Here is a 9353-nt window from a genome sequence, read left to right on the forward strand (position 1 = left end):
TGCCTCTCTACAACTTATGGCCATCAACATGTACATTAGTATATGAATATATCGTGATATAACCAAGAAGTGTCTATGTATCCTTAAAATGGAATTCAAACATGACGTACATCTCATCATGGAGAATTCCCAGCTACTACACCATTTTGGAGTGCTATGTTATCATCTAGCCAACAGACTGTCCATTTTCTACACATTGGGCCGCATATCCAACATAATTACACATTTTTGGATTGCTACTGATGCTAACAAAATGAAATAATTAAACATTTTGTAGTTACATATACATTTTGTTAATGTGCTTGTAGAAGAAGACATCCCTTACTTGAGTATCTTCAATCTTCAATCCAAGGTTGATGAAATTATGAGCCTCACAATTAAAACTCCAAGACTGCAAAAAAAATCCAGCTCATAACATATTTTAGTTGCGTAGACATATCATAGTCTATACTAGTTTAGCAATATTGCTACATTTAAAACCATAGTCTGAAGTACTTTAGCAATAGAGCTACATACGTACTTTAGCAATAGTTATCTAAACCATACATAAACAAAAGGTTAAAAAGCACGATTAAAGGTGGGCCCATGGGTGCGATTTCAATGGCATGGCTACATGTAGAGTCCACTGCATGCAGCTCTGACAGACTATCCTCCTCCTCCTCCTCTCTGCAAGAGGTTTGCGATCTTAGTTTTCATGCATGCTATGTCAAAGGAACAATACAGTTCAGAGAAGCACGATCTTATCTCAAACTTCAACATCTCTAGACATGAAGCCACAGGTCAGTTCATAGGTGCAAAGAGACTCATCTGAGTAATCACTTTCAAATAAAATTTCCTCCATAAAAGCTTTCTTTGTAGCCCTGTACTCTTCCACACCAATTGAGAGCAACCAATTTTAGGCTCATCAAGAACATATGACTCCAATATAGCCACAAGACACGCCACACTTTCAAATGAGCAAAGTAAAAATTATGAAAGTAATGTACTTGTTAGTATCTAATTGTTGATTGGAAGAAATATGAGGAATCATCTATCACTCCCAGCATTAGAATTGTAGGCTTTTGTTTTCATCGAAGAGCAGCATTACCCTGTAAATAGCATGGAGTAGACAACGGGCAGTCGCAACCACTCTTGATTCCAAGGAAGGGCCTATGGTCTTTATCAGTATTAAATGACTAAAACTAGGGAATAGGAAGTTGCAACATCTTCTTCATTCAAAGGAAGGGCCTTTGGTCTTTATCATTATTAAATGACTAAAACTAGGGAACACGAGACATAGAATGCAGTGGGACAGTGTAGATGTTTTCATCTAACTGACTGAGAGCAGTGCTCAAAGAATTTGTGTAAATGATCAACTGACAAGAATACAAAGAGGTAGAAGAGAAAACGGATATACGAAATCAAAGTTGATCTACTCATAGCTTGGTAATGAATGGAACAGGAAGAAGATCTGAAAGTACCACACGAGGGGCAGTCTGCACATTCTAATTGTGGAACCAAGGTAATTTTTTTAATGCACCTCCATGGGGAGGGCAACATTAAGCACCCTGGAGGGGATGCTGACGGGTTGCCTTCTTATCTCAGACAGGTATGAAATGTGACTGAAGAGATGACCGGATGCCGTAGAACGGAACAACAAAACCTATGGGGCCATCAACAGATCCAATCCAGATCAGAGAGATGATTGGCACCATGGAAGCATCATTAAATGGCTAGTAGGCACTGTGTCAATGACACAGAACCTGAAAAGGGGGATACAAAGACATTAATGCGCTTCTTCCGGGGCGTGATGCCATCCCTCTCCACAAGGGCAGTCATTGCAGCTCTCATTTCTCTCATGATTTTGGTCTACTAGGGAGAAGGGATTGGAGTTTCCTATGGGAGATTCAGGAACTATTGATCCAAATACTTGTGTCAATAGATCATGCTGAGCACATCGGAGCTCCGAATAATACTTGATCTGGTCAAGAAGTGTGCCCACTAACCTCTCAATACACAGTTATTGAAATTACCTATAGAGCATGGATCCAAGCACAAATCCTAGCCCCTAATCCCCGAGGGGTGAGGATCTACAATTCCTTTGAGGATACGTTGTTGATCTGCATGTATCTGGGAAGGGGCATCTTCAGATCCACCATCTTTGACTAGAAGGTAGGTTGCAAAAAGAGCTTGACAGCTCTGTCCAGCTGCAATATTGCAGTAGTTTTTATTTGTTGAGATATCGAGCTCCACTCGTGATACGCCAGGGTGACCGTTGTATATTTATGTCACCGACTTGTCAGTTGCAGACGCGGTTGGTACACCGCCCATGAATAATAGCTACATGATAGCTATCCTTATCTACTCTAGTTCGTGGCTCAGTTAGTATGCCACCTTAGTTAGTTGAGTTTGGTTTGAGACCCATATATAGGGTTCTTCTATTTCTTTGTACTTGAGTTCTTTTGGCTTACACAACTAAGAAGAGGAAAACTGTTTTCAGCCTCCACCCTTGTGTGTCTTCCCCCATTGTGCAAGCAAGAAAGCTTCAAGCGAGACTCCTTCCTTCTCTCCCACAATCTTGACATGGTATCAGAGCCTTGTTCGTGGTAAGGAGCTCAAGAAAGCAAGCCAAGCTCGCGGTGGTCTGGTAAGAGGAGCAGTGTTGCTTTCATTTCCTGTTTTGGGAGTAGATCTCTGCAGGTAGCATAGCCGGAAATTGCAGGAGTGCATTGTCTCAGGTTGAGACGCCCTTCGCGGTGAAGCAAGAGGGCAGTATATGTTGCGGGTGAGGGCTTTAGCCCTCGGCGACCTTGTTTTTTTGATTTGAGGCCATTTCGGGGCCTGTTTTGCAGACGGAAGTTTTCTGCACGCACTCAAGAAAAGGCTCAGTTTTATGCTGTGCGACCACTGTTCTACAGGTCGGTGAAAAGTTACTGTAGAAATTGCATCGTATGCTTGTGCGCAGAGACATTGGGAGTTTCAGAATCATCCTTGGTTCCTGTTTATGCAAAATCGTCACTAGGAAGTGACTGTGTGGTCAAATACCACTTTCGCCAGTTTTGCAGATTTGCCCTTGTGAGGGTGAAGCTGTGTTTTTTGTTTTTTGCAGTGACAGAATTTCTTGCAGTATTCTGTAATGGCGTCTGATTCTCTTTCACAGATTGTCACTGAAAAGCTTGACAAGAACAACTTCCAGGCATGGAAGTTTAGAATGACGAATTTCCTTATGGGAAAAGGATATTGGGAATTTGTTGCAGGAAATGAAGAAGAACCAGTTCTTCCTGATGTTCCCAATCAACAACAAATGCAGGCATTTAAAACATGGCATGAGAGAGCCAGGAAAGTTATGTATTGGCTGTCTATCAGTATTTCAGACTCTATGATTGTGCATATTCAGGATGCAAGTACGCCAAAGGAGGCATGGGATACTTTGTCAAAAATGTATAGCACAAATACGCAAGCTAGGAAAATGCAGCTCAAGCAAGAGTTGCATAATGTGCAAAGAGAAAGTATGAGCATCAACGACTACCACATGAAGGTGAAGAAGATTGCAGATGCACTTGCTTCCATTGGGTCGCCAGTGGAAGATGATGATTTAGTTTCCGTGACCTTGAATGGTCTAGGAAAGGATTATGCACAGTTTCGGACATCCATTTCAGTTCGTGAAAGATTTCCTGATTTTGAGGAGTTGATTGCTCTTCTAATTTCTGAGGAACAGAGAAATGGTGGTGCATCTTCTTCAGGAGGAACTTCAAAAGAAGCTGTCTTCTACTCAAATGCTGGAAGAGGTAGAGGCAGAGGTAGAGGAGGCCGATTTGGAGGCCGTGGCAGAAATCAGAATATGCAGCAAACTCAAGAAAACCAGTCCTATGGAGGAGGACGTGGTAACTCTAGAGGCAGGGGGAGCCAAAGAGGTCGTGGTGGATGGCAAAGAGGCCAAAATGCAAACAGTAATGTTGAATGCTACTACTGTGGTAAAATGGGTCATATGGCTAAAGACTGCTATAAAAAGCAGAATGACATCATGAATGGAAAACTGCAACAAGGGAATTATGCATCTTCTAGTAGACAGGGTGATGACAGAAATGAGCATTTGTTCATGGTGCAGCACATGAACAATTCTATGACAAGTGCAGAAGAAAGCAATGATGTATGGTATGTTGACTCAGGTGCATCAAACCACATGACAGGTCATGCAGAATGGATGGAGGATGCAAGGAAAATGGAAAAACCAGGATTTGTGGAGACTGGTGATGATACTGCACATCCTATTGTGCAGATTGGAAAAATTCCCTTGTCTATGCAGGGTGGGAAAAAGAAATACCTGTCCGATGTATTTCATGTCCCGAATATCACCAAGAATCTGGTTTCAGTTGGTCAAATGGTTGAACAGGGCTTGCAGGTCAGATTTAATCCTCATGGATGCTTTGTTGAGGATATGAAAAATAAAGGTCGCTTGATAGCAAAAGGAAAGAAGAAGGGCAGAATGTTTACATTGGATGCAGACATGTCTGAATTGAGTGCAGCAATGTTTGCACATGGGACCGGTGTAGTTGCAGATATTGATATCTGGCATAAACGCATTGGTCATGTTAATGTACAGCGACTTAAATCAATGCAGGCCCAAAATATTGTTGCAGGATTGCCCAAATTCAAGGTTGCAGAAATGCATAAGGTATGTGAAGCCTGTCAGTTTGGAAAACAGGCAAGGAAACCATTTCCTAGACATGTTCAAGAGAGTGAGAAGCCATTGGAATTAATTCACTCTGATGTGTGGACAACTAAGGCTGCATCTCTTGGAGGCTGTCATTATTTTGTCAGTTTTATTGATGACTATAGCAGAAAAGTTTGGGTGTATTTTATGAAAAAGAAAAGTGAAGTTTTTGGGCATTTCAAAACTCTTAAAGCTATGGTTGAAAAAGAAACAGGCTTGCAGATAAAATGCCTAAGGTCAGATGGAGGGGGAGAGTACCTCTCAAATGAGTTTGCAAAGTTCTTGCAGGAGCATGGCATAAAGCAGCAATATTCATGCAGTTATACCCCACAACAAAATGGAATTGCAGAAAGGAAAAACAGGCATATTGGAGAGGTATCTCGTGCCATGCTCAATGAAAAAGACTTGCCAGATTTTTATTGGGCTGAAGCAGTTGCTACAGCAGTCTACATAATGAACAGGACGCCCACTGCAGCAATACATGGAATGACTCCAGAGGAGAGGTATACTGGTAGGAAACCAGATATTTCTCATTTGAAAATTTTTGGTTGCATTGCCTATGTACATGTGCCAGATGAGCTGAGATCCAAGTTGGATCCAAAAGCTGAGAAGTGCATCTTTATTGGTTACTCTCTGCAGCAAAAAGGGTATAGATGCTATAACCCTTCTACTCGTAAGTTTACAGTGAGCAGAGATGTTGTTTTTGATGAGATGAGTAGCTGGTATAAACCAGTAAATGTGATTGATGATGAAGATGCACAAAATGGTAATGCTACACAGAATTCACAGCAGCAGTCACAAAATATTAGTGGACCTGGAGCGTCCTCTAGCAGTGGTTCACATTCTTCGCCATGGACAGGCAGATTGAGATCAGGAGAATCTTCTCAAAGCAATGCAGATAGTGGTATGCAGGTATCACGAAAAGGAAAAGAGAAGGTTGATCAGCCCATGTTTGATGTGAATGCAGGTCACTCTTATGTGGATGGTGAATCCAGTGGCTCAGAACAGAGCATTGATGATGAGTTGGGTATTCCTTCTATTGTTACACCTGGAGTAAGGAAGACCAGGGATGTTTTGAGAGCACCTGGGAGTGAACCTACTTTGCGCAGGTCTACAAGAGCTAGGTATCCTGTGGATAGGCTGAAATATGATGGATTTACAGCCATTCACTATGCATATATGGTCAAAGTGATACAGGAACCAGAACCCACATCTTTTGAGCAAGCCATGGGAAAAGAAAAATGGGAGAAAGCCATGGATGAAGAAATGGATGCCTTGGAAGCAAATGCTACATGGGAGTTAGTACCTTTGCCTAAAGGTAAGAATGCAATTGGCTGTAAGTGGGTTTATAAGGTGAAGCACAATGCTGATGGTTCTGTGAACAGATACAAGGCAAGATTAGTAGTCAAGGGGTATGCACAAACATATGGCATTGACTATGAAGAAACATTTAGTCCGGTTGCAAGGATGGCAACCGTAAGAGCAGTCATTGCTATGGCTGCATCAAAGGGATGGTCTTTACATCAGATGGATGTAAAGAATGCCTTCTTGCATGGTGATTTGCAAGAAGAGGTCTATATGGAGCAGCCACCAGGTTATGTGCATGCTGTTCATCCTGAGTTTGTTTGCAGGTTGAAGAAAGCCTTGTATGGCTTGAAGCAAGCACCTAGAGCATGGTCTGACAAGATAGGACAGTATCTTGTCACTATTGGCTTTCAGATTTCCAAGGCAGATTTCTCACTTTATGTGAGAAAAACAGAGAAAGGTATTATGCTGCTTGTCATTTATGTTGATGATTTGATTATGACAGGTGACAGTGATGAAGATATCCTTCATGTGAAAATGCTATTGAAGCGGAAGTTTGAGATGAAGGATTTGGGAGAGCTGCGTTATTTCTTGGGCATTGAGGTGATTAGATCACCAAGTGGGATACAGCTCTTGCAGAGGCAGTATGGATTGGACATGCTGTCCAAATATGGGATGACAGGTTGTAAGCCTATTTCAGTTCCTTTGGAGCAAAATGTGAAGCTGAGCACAGATGCAGGTGAGCTTCTAGAAGACCCTACTATGTATAGACGCATAGTAGGAAGTTTGATTTATATGACTATTACCAGGCCAGATTTGAGCTATGCTGTTGGATTGGTAAGTCAGTTTATGCAGGCTCCAAGGAAACCACATTTGGATGCGGCTAGACGCATACTTAGGTATGTGAAGTCCACATTGCAGTATGGACTATTTTATGAGACTGGGGTTCAGATACAGTTGCATGGATACACTGATGCTGATTGGGCTGGTAGTATTTCTGATAGACGATCTACCAGTGGATATGTATTCTCTTTTGGGAGTGCTGCAGTCACTTGGAGCAGCAAGAAACAGCCTACAGTTGCCTTGTCGAGCACAGAGGCTGAGTACAGGGGTGCAGCAATGGCTGCATGTGAGGTAGCTTGGTTGCATAAGCTACTTTATGATATGCATCAGTCTACAGATGGGCCAGTTGTCATTTATTGTGACAACATGAGTAGTATACACTTGGCAAATAACCCAGTCTATCATGCTAGAACAAAGCACATTGAGGTGCATTATCACTATGTGCGAGAGAGGGTTTTACTAGGTCTTATTGATCTAGTTTATGTCAGCACAGAGGATCAGGTAGCTGACATATTCACGAAGGCATTGGGCGCAGAGAAGCTGCGCAAGTTCAGAGACCTGCTTGGTGTGCAGGAATTGGGATTGAGCTCGAGGGGGAGTGTTGAGATATCGAGCTCCACTCGTGATACGCCAGGGTGACCGTTGTATATTTATGTCACCGACTTGTCAGTTGCAGACGCGGTTGGTACACCGCCCATGAATAATAGCTACATGATAGCTATCCTTATCTACTCTAGTTCGTGGCTCAGTTAGTATGCCACCTTAGTTAGTTGAGTTTGGTTTGAGACCCATATATAGGGTTCTTCTATTTCTTTGTACTTGAGTTCTTTTGGCTTACACAACTAAGAAGAGGAAAACTGTTTTCAGCCTCCACCCTTGTGTGTCTTCCCCCATTGTGCAAGCAAGAAAGCTTCAAGCGAGACTCCTTCCTTCTCTCCCACAATCTTGACATTATTTTCCTTCCATGGAGAGGACTATCACCAATACCCTCAACCCCTTCTACACCACAAGAGAAATATCCAAGCAGGCCTCACCCTCTATAAGCAAGCTCATCATCACCAAATCCGCCTACATTGAAGTGTTCATATGTGTTGCTACATGTGATTCTTATAATTCATTTAGCTTTGATGATCATTGGTGGACTAATACAAACATGAAGTCAATTCACATTAGTATACTAAAAAATGATAAGGCTCATCTAGCTAATGATAATTTATCATGTGTATGATTTACCTTGCCAAATTTAGCCCAAAATCCACCAGTTTCTCCTTGTTCATCCTCGTATTGGCGAGTGTTGGTCTTCATGATTTTTAGGGAGAGCAAGACCTCGGCAATTGGGAATGTTGTCGAAGGCATGGTTGCTAAATTTTTGGAGGCGTATTCCTTGGTGGGGGTACTGGTTGTGATCGGGAAGCCTTCAAGACAAAGACGATGTTGCTACAAAGGCCTCCCCAGAGAGACAACAGACGACTGCCCTTCAAGATAGATGATGGGCAGAATTCGACAGAGAGCTACCCTTCAAAAGACCCCCCCAGATAGACAACAGACGACTGCCCTTCAAGATAGACAACGGGCAGAAGACGACGGACGGCTACCCTTCAAAAGGGTGTTACCATTAGCAAATTTGTTTTAAGGGATGATGCTGCTACAAAGGCCTCCCCAGATAGACAACAGACGACCACCCTAAGACAGACCATGGGCAGAAGACAATGAACGGCTACGCTTCAAAAGGGTGTTACCATTAGCGAATTTGTTTTAAGGGTTTTGCAAGATATTTTGGCCCATGTAGTTTCATTTGTTTCTAATGTTTGATCATCCTATGGGAATCCTTTAGAAATGAGCCCATGATGGGCTTCCTTCCCCATGCTCATGATCACAGTATATGCCATGGCACGGATGTTGAGCATGATGCATGAGCATATTTTTCCTAACTTTCAATGTAGATTAAAAAATTTGATAGATAAATATTGTAGAGATCTCTATCAAAAATGCAATTTGAAGCATTTTCAACTAAAGTATTTAAGATTTCTAATCTTGAATTTCTACTTTTAAGTATAGAGAACATATTTTTTTCTAACCCCTCCAAGGATTATAATACAATTTGATTTGAATTTTTGAGAATAGTGATTTATGCCAAGTGCAATTATTTTGAACTTATCACATAAAATTGCTCTTGACCATTTTGGAAACAATCATTTCCAACATTAACATTGCAAATAAAACATCTACTCACAAAATTGAATGATGATTGTGTGCATTATAGATGGGGTTGTTGATACATGGAAGAGCTCTTATGACTTTAATTTCTTGTAAATCATGGCTCATGGCTTAAATTGATTTATTTTTAGTTCTTTTACTATGATATGATGATATAGATATTTGATATATTCTATCCTCATTTACTACTCTTGTAAATATGGCCATCCTAAACCCATGCTTCAATGATAGAAGGATTAGAATTTGTAAGAAAATAGTAGTAAAGTTAAATTATGCATAGGTCCATCTTCACTTG

The sequence above is a fragment of the Lygodium microphyllum genome, chromosome 11 (assembly GCF_053477565.2).
Source record: "Lygodium microphyllum isolate KBCC chromosome 11, Lygodium_microphyllum_v1.1.10, whole genome shotgun sequence".
In the NCBI taxonomy this organism is placed as follows: domain Eukaryota; kingdom Viridiplantae; phylum Streptophyta; class Polypodiopsida; order Schizaeales; family Lygodiaceae; genus Lygodium; species Lygodium microphyllum.